This window comes from Passer domesticus, chromosome 2, assembly GCF_036417665.1.
Source record: "Passer domesticus isolate bPasDom1 chromosome 2, bPasDom1.hap1, whole genome shotgun sequence".
Classification (NCBI taxonomy): Eukaryota; Metazoa; Chordata; class Aves; order Passeriformes; family Passeridae; genus Passer; species Passer domesticus.
In genome coordinates this window covers 60391133-60412476 of record NC_087475.1, presented here as the reverse complement: position 1 = coordinate 60412476, position 21344 = coordinate 60391133, and the positions used below count along the sequence as shown (strand labels likewise).

General features: G+C 44.2%; 1 long non-coding RNA gene across 1 annotated transcript; it reads right to left on the bottom strand.

Moving 5' to 3' along the window:
• Positions 1 to 7399: 7399 nt before the first annotated feature.
• Positions 7400 to 11350, bottom strand: LOC135295471 (uncharacterized). Its single transcript, XR_010357582.1, has 3 exons — positions 11027 to 11350; positions 8495 to 8617; positions 7400 to 7479 (listed from the first exon to the last, which is right to left on the bottom strand). It is a non-coding gene; the product is annotated as an uncharacterized LOC135295471 (long non-coding RNA).
• Between the last annotated feature and the right edge of the window lie 9994 nt (positions 11351 to 21344).

The following is a 21344-nucleotide window of genomic DNA, read 5'->3' as shown; positions in this document are numbered from 1 at the left end:
GAACTTCTTTCTTCCCCCAGTTCAGATTTTGGAAATAAAGTTTGTGGGTGCTTTTCCCTCTCCCCAGGTAGTTATTGCCTTACAAGGGGTGGCAAAACCCCAGGATCTCATCCTGTTCTTCCCTCCTCCAGCTGAGCAATGACACTTAACTGCATTTTCCCATCACTTACAGCACAGTAGGTTCACATGTGTCTCAAGGTGTCAAGTGTTCCCAGTTTAACAGGGTAGGGCTTCCCTCCTCGCAACAGGTGCCTGGGATCCTGCCCAGGGATCTCTGTTCATGCAGGTAAGCTTGATGGTCTTATGTTTTAGCGGTGTGAGAGAAGACAAGGTTCCCATTGAACTCCCATCTAGTATCTCAGGACCACATGTACCTTGAGGGAGAGCGTGCAGCTTCATGCAAGCATGGGGCAGTGTGCTTCCCTGTTCCCAGGAGATCTTAAGGGTATCAGACCTTGGCTATTGAAAGTGCCCCTCTCTGGCCCTCTCAGCACAGACTGTATGGTGAGTGCACGCCCTGGGGGTGATGGGGTGGGACCCCTTGTAGCACAAGCCCTAGGGTGGTGTGACTGCCTCTCAGGAGAAGCCAGGCTACTGGGGTATGGGCTCCAGCTGGTCCTGCTCACCCACACACCAGAGGATCTGTTTGACTCTCTCTCCAGACATGAAGTTGGGGTGCAACATGTCCCCCCATGCCTTGTCTCTCAGCTGGCAGAGTGGTGGCATTGCCCTCCCTCCCTGGAAACTCATCTCCATGCTCAGGCCCTGCCTCTTTCTTCTTGGGCATCCCTGCAGCTTGGCTGCCTTGGAGTGATCTACAAAAACAAAGGAATTCCTTCTGCTTCAGGGTCTAAACAATCCCCCCTGTTTAATCATTTCTGCTGAAACTAAGAAAGTGTGGGTTAACCTGTCAAGCTCCACAAGCCCGGGCTGACCAAAACCCCCGGAAAACAAAGGAATGGAACGAAGCGGCGAAGGGTTTTGTTGCTCTCTGGCTGTTTGTGTTGGGGGGTAGCATGCGGCATTGTGCTTCTGTCTCCGGCCATGCTGGCTACAGAAGACACGGCTGCAAACCTTCCCGTGAGCTGCGGGTTGGTACCAGGGTTATAAATCATTCTGATCATTTGTTTATTTGCTTCAAATGCTACCCTGCCTGCATCTCCCCTCTGTGAAATGTGGGTTAGAAGAAGGAGTTTGTTTTGCAGAAGAAAGAAATTGCGTGCCTCTACCCCCTACCCGGCAAGCACTTTTGATTCCACAGGGAATTTATTTTTTAATTGGATTAATTTCTAGCCTCTCCCGGAGTAGCAGCTGGGGTCTTTGATACGAGAGGTTAAAACAAAGGGGCATGAAACAAAAGACGAGTTTTCTGCATTCCCCACACAGCGTGGGCCTCGTGTGAGCTGCCTGGAGGTATCCTTGGGGCAGTGCATTCCTAAAGGTCTCCCCATGCTGTCCTCAGTTAGGGTCTACTGCAGGTTTTTTGGGGATGTTTCCTGGTCTGTTTTGCTGGCAAGATATCTGAATACGAGGTTTTGCCTCCTAACCCAGCTTGTGTTCCCACATAACCTTACTCCTTGGTGTCCCTTTCATTTCTGCTCTTCCACCCACCCTCCCACTGCCCACCCCTTTTCCAGTTCTCTTTACCCTCTAGTTTTCTGCCCCAGAAGAGATAAATGAGACTTTTAAGCTGTTAAACCAGGAGTCGGGTTCTCATGTTCAGTTCTCAACTCTCTCATCTGGAAGGCTCAGCCACAGCAAGATCTGGGATATTTAGGTATTCAATTGTCATTGAATGCTGTGGAAGTTGGACATATTTTAGCTTGACTCTTAGTTTCAACCCCTCATGCACTGTGGGTGCATTGGACAGGTGACAGGCCAAGTCCTGCTCTTTGCCCACTACAAGGACTGTTAGGAGATCAGAGATGCCCTTAGAAGTAACTACTTTATTATGCACATCCCTTCTGGCTATTTGGCCTTGGTGCCTTTGGTTTTAGGGAGTGCAGGCAGCAGAGTAGTTATTAATGTCTGTCCCCAGTCTGAACTTTTAGAAGAAGTGCTTACCTTCTCCATAGCTTGAGGTCTGATTAGATCACTGGGAAGTAAAAGAGAGGAATTTCACAGCTTCTCTCCCTGGCTGTTGTGAATTGGTGCTCCTGCTTCATGGCTGCTGCTACATGCCTGGCTGGGATGTCTTTCATAGCACTTTGAAGGTGTCCGCACTGATATATTTGGCTTTCCTCCAGCAGCTCCTTGTTTCCTCCTGGGTCTCGTTCACACTCTCCTCCTTGAAGGACTGTTTGGAATTTTAGACTCTTACAAATGATGAATGGGTGGAAGAAATACACCTCTTAGCTCCCAGAAAGATGTACAGTCCTCTGCAAATACTTATGTGTGGTGGTTGTGATGGGCTCCACTGATTTCTCTGAGAAACAGCTCCCTGGCTATTTGGTGTGCAAAGTCCCTTTCTGCATGTCCTTCTGCTGCCCCCGCCCAGCCAGTGTCACCCACTCAGTGCCACACTAAACAGGTATGGCCTGGTCACTCTTTGGGCTCTGCCACCTTCCTACAGTTTTGGAAGCCCCTCCCAGTAAGATCATATCCTTATACAAGCACAAGGATAGTTATGTACATGCCAATATATTTTTACATGCCCATAAACACAGCCTTCCCATTTCTCTGCTGTCTATATGTTTCCAGTATCACCCTGCGCATGTGATTTCTCACCCCTTCCACTGATACATCTGTGGCATAGGAGGGGACATTGGGAAGCAATCCTCGTTAAGGTCCTGGAAACTGAGAAGTTTCATTAGCATGATGCCATGCTGGAGCTAATTAGCCCAATATCTCAGCAGGGTTAATGGGCTTGGGCACAGCGCCACAGCTTCTGATTCCAAGGCTGAGGGGGCCTGCAGGTTCTAGCCCTGATCTGCTCCTGGTTGTTTCCCAGAGGATTACAGTGAGAGGCAGCACGGGGGAAGAACGCGACAGAGAATCAAGACTCAGACATGTGCCATGAGTCCCTTCCTCCATCTCTCTCTCCTTCTCCCCCCTGCTTCCCCCCTTGTCCTCCATCTTAATTGTGCCTCAGCTTGCAAAGTCAGAGCCCCCAGCTGTGAAGGACTAAGTCTCTTCTTCTCCCAAGCTCCTGAGCGGCAGCAGGCTGTGAGCAAGAGTGTGCCTGGTGTCACTTCTGTTGAAGAGGCTGTGAGAGCAGGGCAAGAGCTCCGTCGCAGGCGGCTGCCGCACTTGGCCGCCTGCCAGGGCAGGAGCACACTCTGCGAGCATCCTCCCTCAGCCGGCTGCTCCCAGGGCTGGGAGCCTGCCCAGCACCAGGTTTTATTTTGGCACAGTGAGAAGCACCCCACAGCTGAAGGATGTGGGGGGAGTGGTGGTGAGTTCCAGCAGGCTGCTCTCCTTCATCCTGGTTTCGGGATCATCTCCCTTTCCAATGTGCAGGAGGGCTCAGTGTTAAATGTCCCTCTCTGCCCCCACCCTTAATGTCTTGGGTGATGGATTTTATCTTTGTTGTCTGCCAGGGTGTTGCTGCCTGACATGTAGCCAGCTCCAGGCAGAGCAGGGTAGGAAAACAGCACAAAGCTGTGCAGAAGAGGATGGAGAGAAAGCACATCCCCATTACAAGAGAGATGGAAAGAGTTTAGATATTCCTACTGAGCTGAAGAGAAGTAAACTTTTCAGAAGTTTGGCAAATCTGATTCTTAAATAATTTTGGTGCTCTTGAGCATTTCATCCAGGATTTTTGCTTTAAGGTTTTCTGCTACTGCATTCTGCATTTCAAAAGTTTGGGGTGTTGCTCAGGATTAGATCAGACTGCTTTTTGAGGCCACTGGTAGACTTTTTTTTGGACCATTGGCAGCACCTGCTGCAGCACCTCCAGACCTATGAAACATTCCTCTACTCACTGTTTGTCTTTCATGCATGGCATTTGCTCATTCTCCACACACACTTCACTGAAGGGGTTTGGCTGGGGAGGCAAAATATTGGCCTGGGGTGCTGTGACGTGGGAGTGGAGCTGGTGACAGAGTGGAGAGGACTAGAGCTGTTTCCATGGCTGAAGGCTGCATGTGTACCACAGCCCTGAAGGGCATGTTTGCCCATCTTTAGGAGTTAGACAGTCAGTCCCCAAATGTCACCCGTCCCTCCCGCACCTGTGAATGTGCATCACAGCAGGACAAGGAGGCAATTTGGAAACCACTGCAGTCTCTATGGCTACATCTACAACACTGAATAAAATGCTCCATACTCTGGCTCTGCTTAGCTTACTTCTGCAGACATATTCTATGAAACCCTTTTACAATTTGTGGGGAATTACCTGTTTACCTTTTCAAATTTAGCCATTTGGTGCCTTCACTTAACTCACTTTATAAAGAGGTGCATATTGCTACCCTGTGTCTGTGGTTTTTGCATCTGGAAATACAGACACCATCACATACTCCATGCATGATCCCCAGGAAAAAAATATAATCTGCCCCCAAAGTCTGCAGAATTCTGTTCTGAAAAGTTAAATAAATTGTTATCGCTTCTTAAGTGCCATAATAAATGTATGGAATGATCTCACATAAAAGCTGGAGGCTTAGAGAGTAGGTGCTAAAGAAATGCATCAAATTAGACCAAAAAAAGAGGCATAAAATCTATGTTATCCTAAAAGATAAGGGCTGGCGGCTTAAGCGACTTTTCTGTTTGCTGCTGTACTAAACATCAAATTCGTTTTTCTGCCTAAAATAATTTGCATTTCTGCAGTGAGCAAATCTGAAGGCTTTGTTTTTCCAGGGAAGTACATGGTGGTGGGGGATAAGTAGGAAATGATGCAGTCAGGCACGGTTTGTAAGCGAAGGGTCACAGATGGGTGAAGCCTCGCCGAAGTTAAAACTAACAAACAAGCAGTTGGAGATGCTCTTGGAGCATCCTGAACATTTAGAACTGAAGAGGTTTGAGTTTGCCTCAGCAACATTATGTATGTATATGCATGTGTTATATATTATAATGAATATGATAATTACAGGAGATAATTTATAATATATGTGTATTATATATGAGTGCCTCCTCAGTAGGCTAAAACAATGCCATGAGAGTGTAAAGAAATGTGAAATCTAATTACTGTAGCTGTGTAAGTGAAGTAATGAGGAGCTTGAGAGTGTGACTGATATGCAATTAGATACTAAACTAATGAGCAAGCTGTCTACAGTCCATCAAAAGAGTGAGGGAGGCTTGTGCAAGACACTCCTGGCATTGCAAAGAGGATGATATACCACATCCAAATGCAGCTCACTAATGACTGGAGATTGTGTGCTCAGCTTGGGGATAAAGCCATTAACCAGTCAAAAAACCTGTGGCAGATCCACAGGAGATACAGACAGTAAAAAGTACAAAATATACAGAACTGCAAATATATATAGGAGAGCTGTAGCTTGGATTGAAGGTTCTGCATTAGTGACTCCCCAGAATTTGGTTTGCCGTGCTATCTTACCCCAGATAAAACAGTCAGGGTGAGAAATTGGTGTCAGGTTGGGTCATGTGGGTGGCAATATAAGTCTTGCCTTGGGAGAGCCAGGCTGGGAAGGGGCAGCAGAGAGTCAGGCAAAGATAGTGGAGGCAGAGACAGCAGGCACTGTTGGGGAAAGGCACTCAGGGCTCGCTATGTCCTGCAATAACAATATTTACAGTGGATAGATGTCTGTCTCCAGGAGCTTATTGTTCGTCATGTATTAACAGTTATAAGCTGAATAAGCTGAAGTTTTCCATCCCAGGTGTTGACTTCAGGCTGTTAGTTCTTTCTAAGACACTGTTTTAGGTGAAGCACATTAGTTATCTCCTGAATGGAAACCAGGGTAAATTTATCCTAGGCTTTTTTATGGTTGTTTTGACTGTGGGATAAATATCCAAGGTCTCCCCCTTTTTAACGCTTTCATTTGAGGATTTGACATTTTGCAAGAAGATGTAGGGAGGTGACTTGTGCCATTTTGGTAAGCATTCAACCATCCAACCAAACTGAACTACACATTTTAAATAGTGCAGCCTGTAGGAGTTAAGCAGAGTCGAGATTAAGCCGGTAACTTTCCCCTCTTTTTTCCTGGTCTGCCACAACTTGAATCAGTATTCTGGCTACTTGAGAGACAGAGACTATTTGCCTGGTATCAGGAAAGAGCCATCAAAACAAAACATCCCTAATGCTCTTGATTTCTAGAATGGTTGGCCACGATAGCCCAATGCTGGTCATGGCTCCGTGCTTCCTCAAACAGGACATGGTCTGTAGGATAGACCTAGGGTTTGCAACTCTGGTGGAGCTGCAGGAGACCTGGTGGTGAAGTTACCCTTTTCCAGATCTGTACCTTAAAGTCCAAGGGATGTGAATAAAGCATCATGGATTTTGCAATGTCAGGTCCCACAGAGTGAAAGGAAAACTAGCCTTAAGTGTTTCAGCTTAGGTGTGCAAAATTAGCAGATATTAATCTACTAACTTGCAGCTCTGTGTCTCAGCTCACCAGCTGTAATGCGGACTTAATGATACACCTTCCTTCCACAGGTTCATTATGGAAATAAGATAATTAACATCTGTGAATCACTCTAATTTAAGAGCAGGGAAGGCCAAAGAAAAGTCTATGAGTAAATTATTGCTTCCATCCTGAGCAGGGCTTGAGTGATGTGAGGAAATTATGACCAAGGAGCAAGGACCCAGAATATGCCACTGAAGCTCTTGGATCTGTGGAGCAGAGTAGGAGAATGGTGGAGAAGTGACACTTCTCTGGCCAAATAAGGATTGCATCACAGTGTGACCAGTGCTGCAAAGACCACCTCAGGCCCCATATTTCCTAGTTTAAGTGCCTGACTTTGCAGTCTTACCAATGTACTTCCAGAGCAGTTCTCTTGGGTGTCATAGCCATGGAAATATATAAGTCTGTGGAGGGAAAACCCTGTCCTGTTTGCCCTGTAATGACACAAGTTGGCATGATGGAGGTTTAGGTCAGTAATTGCTTATTAAGCGACAAACTTTGGCTGCCCAGGTGGTGACTTCTTTTGTTACTGTCCTCCAGGTATACAGTGACCTTCTTGGTCTCCTTTACCCTGCAGCTGTAAACCTTCTTTGCTCTTCCTGCCTTGAGGAAGAAACCTCTGCATGGGACTTTCTTGCTTTGCTGCTTTGGGAATGTGGCTTTAGAGAATAAATAGCAGCAAAGCTTTATTTGGAGGCTGCAGCTTTCTGAGGAAGAAAAGAGGCTTCTAAGGTGTTCAAAGGCTGAAGACCCCAGTGAGCTTTAAAGCAGAGCTGTGCAGAACTCATTTTGGGTGGCCAAAAATGACACACAGGCACAGTTTGGTTTAGGCGTGCCTTGTGAGTTTGAAGGTTCAGGTCTTGGGCTCCATGTGTGTTCTTGGGCAAGACATCTCCTTGTGTTGCCATTAAAATAGCACTCCACAGAGGGCAGTGGGCTCAGCCTGCAGCTAGGTCCTTTTGAAATCCTGAAATGAAACAAACCAAGCTGTTTTTATTTTTCTAAAATCCTTCCAGACACCTAAAATCCTAGTCTTTATGGACAGGAATTTCCTCCAGACTGACTCTTGGAGAAGTGGGCAGGGAAAGCGAGCTGTGGTGTTTCATCTGGTGGGGTAAGCTGCAAGCTGGAGGTCTGCTCCCATTGGGATGTCAGGCCTGTCAGCAGCATGGCAGATACAAATGGCAGGGATGCAGAGAGGTAGGGCTCTCTGTATAGAGAGGGAGATGGGCTGATGGGAAACTCTGGGCTGTGAGCAGAGGGGGGAGAGGGAGGACCAGATGGGGGGACTGGGTGGTAAAGGGACTTGTTGGGATTATTTGAAAGGGGGGAAATATGGGTATTCCCTGGAGGGGCGAGAGGGAGCTGTGAGATGGCAAGTCTATGGTGCAGGGTTGGGGAATGTTATCGGGTTTGGGGAAGCCTGGGGAGCTGAGGTCTTGGTGGGGAAAGTGATGGGAGAGATATGGCGAGAATGCTGGCTTTGGGGACAGCAGCTGGAGTGGGAGAGGCTAGGCCTGAAAGTAGCTGGGGAATTTGAGCTCTGAGATGGTTTAAGAGGTCTGAGACCACAAATGTTGAATATAGGCACTTTGTGAGAAACTGAGGAATCTGGACTGGGAAGGGCTGAGGAAAAAGCCCTGTCTTTGGGGGCAGCAAGGGCATGTGTAGGGCTGAGTTTCTGGAAGATGGGGGATTTTAGGATGGCCACCAATAGGCATCATCCTGTCCTGGAGTGCAGGCAAAGGCCTGATCTGATGCTTGCTCATAGAAGACTATCACATGTCCTCTTGCTATCATAAATATGGTAATCCTAAGCATGCTGGGAGCTTCATCCGTGCATGCATCAGGCAGCTGGACTCTCATGTAAGATATATCACCTGCACAAACCAGCTGCCATTAAGAGGGGACCAGACTGGTCTGGATGTGTTCATCCCTTAAGCAAGTCACCAGGTGATCCTATTAATGTAATAAATTCTCACCTTCTCCCTCTGCTCCTCCTTCTGTGGCTTGTCCCACTTTCTTTCCACCTCCTGTTGAGACAGTGCAGTCGCTGTCTTTCCCGTCACTCGGCAGCACGTCTGGCTTGCTCTCAGAGAGTAACCCTGGAAAAAACAGTAGATATCCTTATAAATCCTTATAAACAGATGTGTACGCAGCACAAAGCATTTCACAGAGAGTGCTCCCATGCTGCAGAATGTGTTGTTTAAGGGCATGGTGTCAGGGCATGGGGGATGGTTGTAGGGTGGCTCTCAAAAAGCATTTAGAGCTGCACATGGGCAAGCTCCAACTGTGCATGGCATGTTGGCTGCCATCCTGTGCTGAAGACCATGTCAGACCTAAGGATGGGAGCTGTCCTCATCGCCTGTCTATTTAAATTGATAATATTTCACCTGAAATCCGTCTCTAATCATAAACAGATAGAAATTATTTATTACAGAGTGCCATAGGTGTACATGGTGCTTTACGAACATATGAGGAGACAGATTGATGCCCTGAAGAACTCACAATTGGATTTAGACAAATACAATAAGAAAGGAAAAAACTATCGGGCTTGAAACTTTAAGCAGACAAATAAATGCCTGTATGCAATTGCATCAGTTGCAGTCCATGGAAATATTCTCTTTTTTTTGATTCAAATGTTCAGCTGTGTCACATCTACTGCTGAAGATGACAGACTGCTAGTTCCTCAGGTATAAAATGCTTATATTTTAATGCTTATTATGTCATGATTTATTAAATCAATTTAAATGTAAAAATCAACTGAAAGGACAAACTTATGTTTAAGGATGACCTGCAGCATCTAAAATGGAGACACTGACCAAACTAGTAGAAGCAAGGTCAGATTTTGTTTAGTTCAGATAATTTATGCCCAAGTTGAAATGCTGATGTAATTTATGTTGCATTTAGTGCTTTGTTTCCTATGAAATTTGACTGTGCAACAGTGTGATATGAGTAATATTTTACGACAGTATTTTTATAGATGAGGCTTGTATCTAATATACACAGAGATTTTACTGGTCTTTCTTGTGAAAGGAAGAAAAGGAGGAAAAAGGAAAGAAGGAGGTGAAAAGCACAAGGCAATAGCTCTGTGGGATTGCATCCTCTAAATCAGGAATAATATTTTGCTTACTTTAATTTTTTTGGTGTGCTTTCCTGAAAAAAATAAAAAAGAGGTAAATATATTTTGAAAATCATGGACTGACTAGCGTAGCTCTAATCTCCAGAGCAGCTGTGAAGTAGCCCTCCTGTCCTCGGCTCCATGCCTCTTTTTTCAGGCTTTTTGTTTATCCCTCAGTGAAGAAGTCCAGCCCCTGTGCTACAAATCAGCTGGAAAAGATCCTGCTCGTGTGCTGTGAAAAAGTGCCACTGAAGTATGCCCTGTACAGCCAAGGGAATGGTCCTGAAAGGCAGCATGTAGATTTATAAAGTATGACAGCAGAAGCAAGAGGTGTTGGTTATTTTTTATGGGCAGCCATTAAAAAAAAAAAAAAAAAAAAAAAAAAGCCCTTCTTTATCAAATCTGAGACAACAGTAATATAACTGGTTTATCAAATTCAAGGTGAATCAAGGAAAATCGTGTCCAGGAGGACAGAGATGCTCAGCCAGTACCACTATGGCATGGCCACATGACATACCCAGCGGCAGGGACAGGGCTGTGAGTACAGCTGCCCGCGGACTCTGCCAAGGAGCCAGATGATGCTGGAAGAATATCTTTCACAGCTCTGGATCTGGCTATTCTTGGCTTGTTCTCTGGCTGCGGGAGCTGGAGCTCATTGCTGGGCAGATAAACAGAGAGACTAATAAAGAAGATGAGGAGCTGTTGATCGTTCGAGCAAATCGGAGATGAGCTGTTAAGCAGAGGAGCACGGGCGATCCCTGTGAAAAATCACCTGGTGGCTGACACTTGGTCCAGGATGAAAGTGCCTTGGAATAAAACTCTACTCATCCCCCCAAGCACTCCCTCTCCCCAAATGATTAAATCCTGTGCATAATTACAAAAGTGTAAAAAGCTCTACCTCTTTCATACACTGATTTTTTTTCTAATTCCCATAATTGGCAAGCGGGTGTACATGGGGGAAAAAAGGGGAGAAAGCTTTGATTTTTTTTTTCAAGCTGGAAACGTGCAAGCCCTGTGTGGGTTAGGTCCTTTAGATATTTAAAAAGATTGAAGCAACTTCAAAGGAGACGTTCTGTTCTATCAGGTTAAGTATATTTTAATATTAGAGAGTCTTTTTTTTTTCAAGAACAGAGATCTGTTCTCTTGAGGAAATAAAACATTCTGAAAGATTTTATCCAGAATGGTTTTTCATTGTTTTTAAAGAGACAACACAAGATTTTAAGCATGCTGAAGCTGGTAAATGTCCCAATTTCTGCTTATCGGTGTTGACTGCTCTGTGTTATCAGGTTGATTGTTGATAGTTATGTAAATAAAATGTTTTTATCAACAGACTGCTGGGTTTTTTTTTTGAAACAAGAAGGGAGAAGCATTTGGCAATAATGTTTTTATTTACCTGTTATGAAAGCCAGCATTTTGTAGCTGAACAGGGTGCCGAGTGCCAGCCCTTCAGTTCAGAGACACAAGGGAGTTTTCCTAAGGAGGATTTGCTGAATTCCCTGCATATGGCCAAGAATATGATGAATTACCAGAAGGCAGAACTATTCTCTCTCCCATTCAGGTGTCTGTTTGAGCTACTTCTCCTGCCCTGCCTGGTGGATTAAGTGCATTTCTCATGAGCAGTGTACTTTAAAAACAAACATGATATGTGTGCTGGACAAATGGGAAGGTGAAGATTTAACAGAAAAAGGATGAAAAATCTTAGGAGGAGGGTCACTGTGACAGCTTGAAGCAGTGGTGTGGAGTGTAAGATGTTGTGAGGTCATGTAGGGATGGAGCTGCAGAGGTTCCAGGCAAAAGCAATGCAAAGTGTGGGGCCCATGGTCCCACAGCTTGTGATCCTCCTGGAGCTGCCATTCCAGGCCCACTGGCAAGAGATGGTGCATGTGGCAAAGGTCTTCTCCAAACCCTGAGGGACATGGGGATGGGGATGTGTGACTCTGCAGAGCAGTATCCCATGTGGCATCTGCTGTGGCATATTCAGGCTGTGATACAGATAATTTGATCTGTTTTTTCAGAAGAGGAAAAGGTAGAGGCTGTATTTCCATCTTCTGTAGTCAACCCCGGCTTTGGCAGCAAAGCCTCTGTGTGGGATTCGTAGCCAGCTGGTTTAACATCTGGGCAAGAAGTCTGCAGGGAAGTGACTGCCTCTTAGCCTCTTTTCTCTCTTTTTATTGTAATCCAGATAATGAAAGCAATGAGTGGCTGATCTGCCCCTTGTGAACCCCGAGGAGATCCAGCTGCCAGCTTCTGAACATTCTTGTTATTTTAGATTAACCTCCTGGCCTGTGTGCCTTTTGGGGGGTCAACACCAGAAATAAGGCAGTGAGACAGTTGAATGCATGAGCAGGGTTGTTTCTTCCCTTCTGGTTCAGACTCCACATAATAGCTGGGATGCTTTAGTCTGGGAATAGTCTGGAGAATGGCTCCTTGCCAGGTTCTCCCAGTGTGCAGAGCCAGGGACCAGAAGCAGGTGGCAGAGGACTGTTCCACAGGTTTTCCTCTGTCCCATCCATCACAAATGGTAGGGTGGGGAGCAGGCTCTGTGTTTGGTGAAGGTGCTCCTGAAAATGGCTATCCAGGGGACATGGGATGGTGGAATGGTGACTGTTCTCCCAGTGGATGTCCTCCCACAGTCTGTGGGAAGGCACGCTGACTTGGGACATTCTCCTGCTGGGATCAACACAGCCAGAGGACAGAGTATCCTGTCTTGTTAGAGCCTGTCATTACTAACAGTGGTTAAACATGTGTTTTCATGTATAACATAGTGCATCTGTCCTCAGTTAGCCAGACTCCTGTAGCTGAAATAAGATCACATCCTCATTATGTATTAGTCACTCTGAAAATTCCCTCTGTATTTGATGCCTCCTTGTCCTTCAGATCATTATCAGGAGGATTTCAGTTTTACTACTGGGGTAATTTTAGGCTAGAGTGATCCTGAATGAAATCTTGATGAGGCAAAGTAAAGAAGGAAAAAAATAGCAATCTTGGAGCTTCTGCAGTGCTCACGCATACCTTATGATCTCTGCACGAAGTCTTAATGGTGCACAGCAATGAGCAGAGTACATATGCTCCATAAAACAGATGCTAGACATGTTTCCTTAAATAACTCTTTTGCTAATTCAGCTCAGCTTTGGCTCTCTGCTTGCTCTGGGTGTCCAGTCTGTAATTCCCCTGATAAAGAACTTGCTGGGGATGCTATAGCTTTGGCACAGAACTGTGACCAGGGAATTAGCTTCCCTGAGAAACAGCAGAAAAGGAAGATGCCCAAAAAGCAGACTATCCATAAGTGACTGTAGACAGCCTCAAGCCATAGTTTTCATCTAAAGTGATTTGATCAGCTTCATTCACAAACTGGATCAATGCAGCAAAGTTAACATTTCAATGGCAAAACTGTCTCTTTTTGCTGCTTACTTTTTAGCAGGGACATCCAGGTAGTACCAAATAAACCCCATTCTTTCGTGGATATCAGGTTATCCCACAGAAGGAACTGGAAAATCTGGTGATGCAGATTGCATTAGCTGCACAAAAAATTATGTTCATTCTGTTCTTGAAGTGGTCTGATATATACAATATGCAAAATTATTTAATGTGTGCTCTCATTATTCGTCCTCATGTTTAATTTAGAAACATCCTTTTTGTAATGAATGTGACACTGAATGCTACAGATTTTCCAGCCCAGGGCACTGCAGTACCCAAAAACCAGAGGCAAGATCTGGAAGAAGTGCTCCAATCCCACGTGGCTGGTCTGCTGCCCATCTTTCACTTGCCAAGCTGAAGCTCTCAAACACAGCTATGGGCTTGGCTTCTCAGAGAGACGTCCATGGCCATATGGAGGGCTGACCAGACCTGTCAGCTGGGAATGGGTGGCAAAGGGCTGCCAAATTCAAAACCCTTCCAGCCTGCAGCTTCAAATGCCCACCCACCTGCTGCAGTAAAGGAGCAGGTCTCACCTCAATGACCTTTTCAAACAACAAGTTTTATTTTTCTTAAAGGATGGAACAAGTCTCACTATTTTTCTGCAAGAGACATCTGGAACGTGATGAAGGATCTGTCTTTTGCATGTGGCCTCCTGGTTCTGACAGTTGTCCAAGCTACACACCCAGGTTTGTTCTCTGCTCTCGTGGAAAGGGTTTGAATCTGTAGGTCACAACTACCAGGTGATGGGCTTATGAGATGGGGAAGAACATTGCAGGGGAAAAAAAACAAATCTTAGGCATGATTCCAGGGAGAAGGTTTGGAAGAGGGAACAGGAATTGTGAGAGACAAGATAATTGTGTGACCCTCTGTAAAAGCCCCTTCAAGTTATTCAATTGATGAAAGGTACCACTCTCAGCAACTCATTTTCCAGATGCTTTTTAAAAGTAGAATGCCTCAGGGTGCATTTTGTGAGCACTGGGACTGCATCAGTGTTAGGTGTGCTTTGACAGTAAGTCTTGGAGAGGGCAGCACACTGAACTTATTTTGTTGTATATTTTTCTTGCATCTTGTTAGTCTGTATGGCTGAGCTCCCTACACCTGGAGCAGATCTAGGCTTTCCAGGAACCAGAACTCTGAATTTTTTAGAATGTTTTCCATTGGAGAGAGAACGTTTTCAACTGGAAAGAGAATGACTACTGAATTTAGGTACTTCCAGGGTTAAATAGCTGTTGAATGGGGCACCAAAATCCCTAATGAAATTACCCCTACACCAGTGGACTGCTCTGATCCTTATGTAAATATTGCCAGTGCAGCAGAGAGACTCATTAAACACAGCACTTTTGCAGCCTAACATCAGCTACAGCACCAGGCTTCAAAAGGTCCAAGTTACCTTCAGCAGGTTCTGTCAATCCCCATTCCTGTTATCTCTCATTAAAAAGTACAGCTGATGGCAAGCAAGCTTGTTAAATAAAGGCAAACAAGCCAAGAGAAGGAAAGTGTGGGCAGTTGAGGCCAGCACCTTGAAATCCTCTGTGGTGTCACCAAGTTGCTATGTGACAAAGTACAAATAGATGAGGACAGCAAGAGACTGAAGCAGAAAAGTGCCTGTAGTGGGAGGTGAGCTGCCCCAGCAGCATGGGCATGGTGATCAGCCCAGAAATACCTGCTTGCTACCAACACAGAACTATTTTCTTCAGATAGGTTAGCAGGGATGGAAGAAGTTATTCTCTGATGTAGCTGTACTCAGCTGAGATGTTAACACAGCTGTGGACCATATGCCTCTGTGAGCATCACTGTAGCAGCACAGTGAGGATCCCCTGAGCTACTGGGCAGCTTTTGTAGCATCATCTGAGAGACAGCTCAGAGTAACCTGGAGCATCAAATGGTTTCTGGTGGTTTTGTCTTGTGGTAAAACTGATAAGCAAGCAGTTTAGAAGATGCTATAGTGGAATATCATTCCTGATTCTGATGTTGAGAATTTTACACATGACCCATATATAATGAGATTTATTTTTCAACTACAATGAAAGACTTAAGGAAATGGAGAACGGTGTTTTGGTGTTGGAAATTTTTGTCCCTTTTGAGGCTGTTTGGAGAGAAGTCAGCTCTTGTTTTCAAATGACCTCCTAAGAATTTAGTGTGCCTTTTGACCTTTGTCAGTAAAATAGACAGAAAGATCTGCAGAGGAAGAAAACAAGATCGTAATAGTGGGTAATGGAGTTGGAAGTCCCAATAGCAGACTGTTGAGGTGCATTAACTCCATTTGTTACAGGAAGATTCATCAGGAGAGAAGACTAAGTGGGCAAACCTGGGAAAATGTATTAAAATAAATAATTGAAAAGATAACTTTTAACTTACTCTATTCACAGACTTAGTGTTTCATGAAACAGAACAAAAAAAAACCAAAAAACAAAAAACAAAAAGTTTTTCCCAAAAAGTGTTCTCCCAAAACAGTGCTGTGTGTGTATGTGTTATGATTTTATTTTTTTTCCCTCAGCCTTTGAATTAATTAGCTACCATGTTGAATTCTAAGTGCAATAATTAAGCAAATTAATGCTGCAGTGAAGTTATTAATGAGGCAAAATATGCTAATATGCTTTCGATAAAGAACTCTCTTTTTCTCTCTTACCAAGAAACTGGAAAAACTTTTATTTCAGGCCAAACACCTTATCTGGAGTTCTTAGAGAGAGGGTTCTCAGTCATATGCTGCTGAGCAATTGCTTAAAGGGGGGGTTAATATCTGCATTTTTAGACATCTGTAAAATATTTCAGAAATGTTGCAGTGACAATAAAGTTATCAACCTGGTTTCTAGCAGCATCAATAATGAGGAAAGGAAGGTGTTCTATGACCTGTACTTCCATTATGGAAGAGCACAATACCTATTGAAGGATTGCTATTTTTATGAGGATATTTTAAATATTCAATTCATATGAAGCAGTGAAGGCAATTACTACCAAGACATAATCAAAACCACATTTCTATATTCAGTGTGTCTGGTGCCATTATGTTTTGAGATTGCAAAAAAAATAAAATTCTGCATTGAAACATGATGGTAATTATTTAGTTGCTTGGAAATATGTGCATGCAACAATCATAATAATAACTAATAACTGGTTTCTGTAAACTTTGCCCAAGTGTTTGGAGATGGGCATGTAATCTGCAATGCCATTTAAAATATGACAGTAAAAGGTTGTTCCTTGAAATGCTAAAAGTATCCATCTATGAAGAAAAACAGTCATATCATAATGTAGAGATCCCTTGGATGGCTCCTGCTTTCTCAGTCTCTGCCTAACAATCACTTCTTGTAATCCCTAACAATCCAACAGACACTGCATTTTCCCCCACTGAGTTCTTGTTTATAAGCAGCTTCTGTGAATTTTAGGTACAGCTTCTCTGGGAAAACCTTTCAGCCTCTTTCTTTCACTCCTTACCTCTCCCTTGTTGTACTTTACCCTCCTTGTTATTGGCATCAGTTTGGTCGGATTTCCAAGTGCTGAAGGGCTTCTAACTGGTTCAAAGAGGCCCTCGAGCCAAGCCAGGCAGCTGTGTTCATTAGTTTCTTGTTTTTGTTTCATCCTTTTTTTTTAAATTTTATTTTTATGTTCAGCAATATACATGCCTTGGAGATTTTCTTATCAATCTCATGAAAAGATGTATTCTTGCTACCTCCTAGGATTTAATTTCCTTCCTTTAAACCTTCAGGATATTTTCCTGTTCATTTGCTGACATGTTTTTTGTTTTCAAATATGCTGTTAGCAGGTCCTTTTTTGGTACCAAACTAACCCCTTTGACATATTTTAGTTATTTTGCAGCCAGTAAAAGTGGTTCAGGTAACATTTACTGTGTTTTAACTCTATGCCAAGAATAATCTCTCGTCTTGACATGCTTATTTCCTGGAAATGCCAATTTTAGAGCATTAAAGTGGTGAGAAATAATTTCTCTAAATTTTATCCCTGCAGGCAGTTTGACCAGTTTACTGGACAGTGGTTGAAGTTCTCTATTTAAAAAAAAAGTCAGGAGTTTTCTGCTGCTTTGATCTGTAACTGCAGCATCTACTTCCCTTTAACTTGTTCCAAGGCTAGCAGTTCATCCATATATTTATATCCTTACGGGCTGGATCCGTATCGAATGGGCTCTGCTGTTTAGATCTCACCACTCAACACTTTTGCATCACTGTGGGTGCAGGTTCCATTTGATTACAGCACAACTCATCCATGTGTTTACCCTCACCAGCCTTTTTGGTGCATGCTGACTCTGGCATTATGGATCTCCACTCTCCTTCTTGCCATTTCTGCAGTGCCCTCTTCTGCAGCTCTAACACTTCTTGCCAAGAAGTCCCCATGCCAAGTGGTGAGACTCCTTCTGCATGCCAGAGTTACAGACTGCATGGCCTTGTACTCTGGAGGATCAAAAACTGGTCAGCACTGAAGGCTGACATCAGGGAATTAAGATAGACTCAACACCAGTTTATACTGCCCTATATTTGGGTCTAATGTCAGTTGTTGGTCTAAAAGCTGCAGTATGTGAGCAGTGGGTAATTTTAGTAAATTGTCTTTCAGTGGGTTTTAAGAATATGATAAGGTAGTTGTTGGAATCTAAGTTAGAGGACATGGGAGGATGTAAATAGCAGGATGAAGTATTTGATGACATCAAGCAGGTAAACTGACAGGACACTTGTCCTTTGTGGTCTGACTCTGAAAATACTGTTTGTGCCTTTATCTGGTCTTGTGCATGTGGCTTGAGGTGAAGACAGCCAGAATAGATTCTGGTGGAGGTTCTCAACACATACAGCTGCTGCATTTACAGGGAATGCTGTAGTTCCTAAAAGCCATGTAGAAATGCACTTCCCGTAGAGATTCACTGCAAGAAGAGCATCCAGCTACAGCATTTGGTGTTAGTTTCAGTGTGATCATACCCTGGTCAAATTTGGACTATTGCTAGTCTTTTGTGTTCCTGAGTGCCTTGGAATCTTTGGCATGGATGTGGACCTTGCTGTGCTCACGCTGCACAACAGCAAAATCAAAAGGTTACCTCTGCAGCAAAGATTTCCTGCTGTATGGAGCTGAAGTCTGTACATATCACCCTCTTCCCCCTGAAGACTGTCCTCTTGGTTAAACATGAGAGCTCTGATATCAAAGACTGGAGGTCTTTCAATTCAAAGGCCAGGATATTTTTCTATAAGGTAAATAGTGGCAGTGCCTAAACAGGGTCTAAATGACTTTGGAGGAAATATGCCAAGAATGACTGCAGCCCTATGTATATTAGTTTGTGTTTCTGTATGATTTTCTTTGATCCAAAATGTGTTGCTGCTTCACTTATTGTGGAGGTTCTCACATGATTTCCTTAGTCAACAGCAGAACTCCATCAGGAATTCATTAGACAGTGTTTGTACAGATGTAAAGCTCCCTCTAAGTGATCATATTATTATTTATATTTGGCCTGATCCTGACCCTTAGTCACATAAACATTTCCCAAGAAGGCAGTCAACTGATGTGACAGAGAGGACTGCAGCAGTGAATTTAAATTTATGGTGCCAAGGCAGCAGCAACATTTTTCCCTGGTACATATGAGTTTTGTTATTACTCCTAATTTTGGGGACTTTCTTCCTATTTTTTTAATTGGTTATAATGAACTACACTTCTATATTGCGCACTGTGCACGCTTCTTTAAAAATAAGGAAAGTTGGAACACCTTATTTTTCATCATACAGGAACCATTTTAAACCTTTACCTGTACTTTGTTATATGTTCTGTCTGGACCACTGTAAGGTCTTTGACACGATCTCCCACAACATCCTTCTCTCCAAATTGGAATCATATGGATTTGATGGGTGCACTGGTGAGTGGACAAAGAATTATTTGAATGGTCTCATCCATAGGATAGAGATCACCAGTTCAGTGTCCAGATGGACATTGGTGACAAGTGGTGTCCCCCAGGGTTGGTAGTGGGACCAGTGCTGCTAATATCTTTATCAGTGGCATAGGCAGAGGGATGGAGTGCACCCTCCACAAGTTTGCAGATGACACCAAGCTGAGTGGTGCAGCTAACATGCCTGAGGGATGGGATGCTATCCAGAGGGACCTGGACAGGCTGGAGAAGTGGGGCCATGGAAACCTCATGAATTTTAACAAGACCAAGTAAGTGCAAGGTGCTGCACCTGTGTCAGGGCAACCCCTGGTAGGAGCACAGGCTGGGGGATGAATGGATTGAGATCAACCCTGCCAACAAGGACTTGGAGATGCTGCTGATGAAAAACTGGACACAACCTGGCAATGTGAGCTTGCAGCCCAGAAAGCCAAACCTGTCCTGGGCTGCAACAAAAGCAGTGTGGGCAGGAGGGCAAGGGAGGGGATTCTGCCTCTCTGCTGTGCTCTGCTCTGCTGAGACCCCACCTGCAGTGCTGCATCCAGCTCTGTAATCCCCTGTACAGGAAGGGCATGGATCTGATGGAGTGGGTCTGGAGGAGGGTCACAAAAATGATCAGAGGGATGGACTACCTCTGCTGTGAAGACAGGCTGGGAGAATGGAGGCTGTTCACCCTGGAGAAGAGCAGGCTCTGGCAAAACTTTATTGTGGCCTTTCAGTATCTTAAAGGGAGCTTATAAGAATGACAGGGGACAAATATTTTAGCAGGGACTGTTGCAATATGACAATTAAATTATAAGAGGGTCTATTTAGAGGAAATATAAGGAAGAAATTTTTTACAATGAGAGTGGTGAAACACTGGCACAGGCTGTCCAGAGAAATGGTAGATGTCCCACTACCGGAGACATAAAAGGTCAGGTTAGATATGGCTCTGAACAGACAGATCTAGTTGAAGATTTCTCTGATAATTGCAGGGGAGTTGGACTAGATGAACTTTAGAGATCCCTTTAAACCTAAACTATTCCATGATTCTCTGATCACTGATGGACCAACACAGATGTCAACCATCTGCTATATTGTTGAATTTTGGGTCACTACTGTAGAACATCTCTGAGGTCACACTGCCCAGTTACTTGGCTGACAATGAGAGGAAAGGTATGTTCTACAAATAGGGTATGAAAAGAAGAACAAAGACTTTCTTTTTCTCTTCAGCAAGCACAGCTGTAAACATTTGGAGGTTTTGGAGTCAGAACATACCCTCTCAGCTGGATTCAGTGGCTTGTCATCTCAATGCCAGAGGAAACAGCCTGGTTGCAGTGGAGGTTGAAGCTTGTGATTGTTTTCAGCATTAAGCTCTGGGTTGTTGGTTGGATGTGGTGACCCCAGAGGTTTCTTCCAGCTTAAGCCTATGATTCTGTGGAGATTTATTGCTAAATCAAGGTTGGAAATGGCATTAGATGTTTCTTTGGCTTGAAAAAGTACTGCCACTGTTGTATGTCTGAGTGTGTGTGTACATGTAAATATGGGAATACTCCTCCTGCTGCAACTAGTGAATGTTTTGGCTCTGTGTACACCAGGGACCATGACATTTATGATGGATAAATCTTGCTCCAGGATGCATACCAAGTCTTTGCTGGAGGCAAAGGCTTTCCAGTGTGGAGGGTATGGTATGACCAATGAAGACTACTTCTGTTTTTCAGAGCACACAATCCATCTTAAAATATTCAATTTGAGACAGGTGGCATAGCAGATTCACCATGCTGCTGCTTCCCTGCAGTGTTCAGTTGAAAGCTTTGTCAAGCACTGGAGAATTACCACTTTGGAGGCAGAAAGCTAATGTGCAATAGTTAGGATAGAAGAAGTCTCATCAGGGATATAGAGGAACCTGGCTTCCATATGTCTTCATAAAACCACTTGGAAATGGTCCTCTTGATTCTGAGCTCCTGTTAAACCACATTCCTCACATAAATGTAATGAAAATAAATCATCTGTCAATCTGGGGACACCGAGCAGCACAGAGAAGAAATAAAGCATTAGGTCTTAGAAATGCACATCTTTCTTAGCACCCCTGGGAAGCTTGGTCCGTGTATCGATGTTGAGTGCAGTTGGCATATGAGGACAGAGCAGTGATTTCCCTTCACAACATCACACATCTTTAGCCCATCTGGAACGCAGCATGGTTAGACTTATGGTGACTGAAGGCTCTATAAATGAATCTAAAGGAATGTACTTAAGGTTCATCCATAGCCAGCTGTTTGCACCCACTGTCAGGATCCCTCATGCAAGTGACTGATGGCGTGCTGGTGATGACAAACCCTTGCACTGGTGAAGCTGCACTGTGTACATGGGCACCGTCTGGCTCTGTCCTCTTTAATCAAATGATTTTATATGACACAGATACTTCCAGGCTGGTGCTTTTATTTCAGCA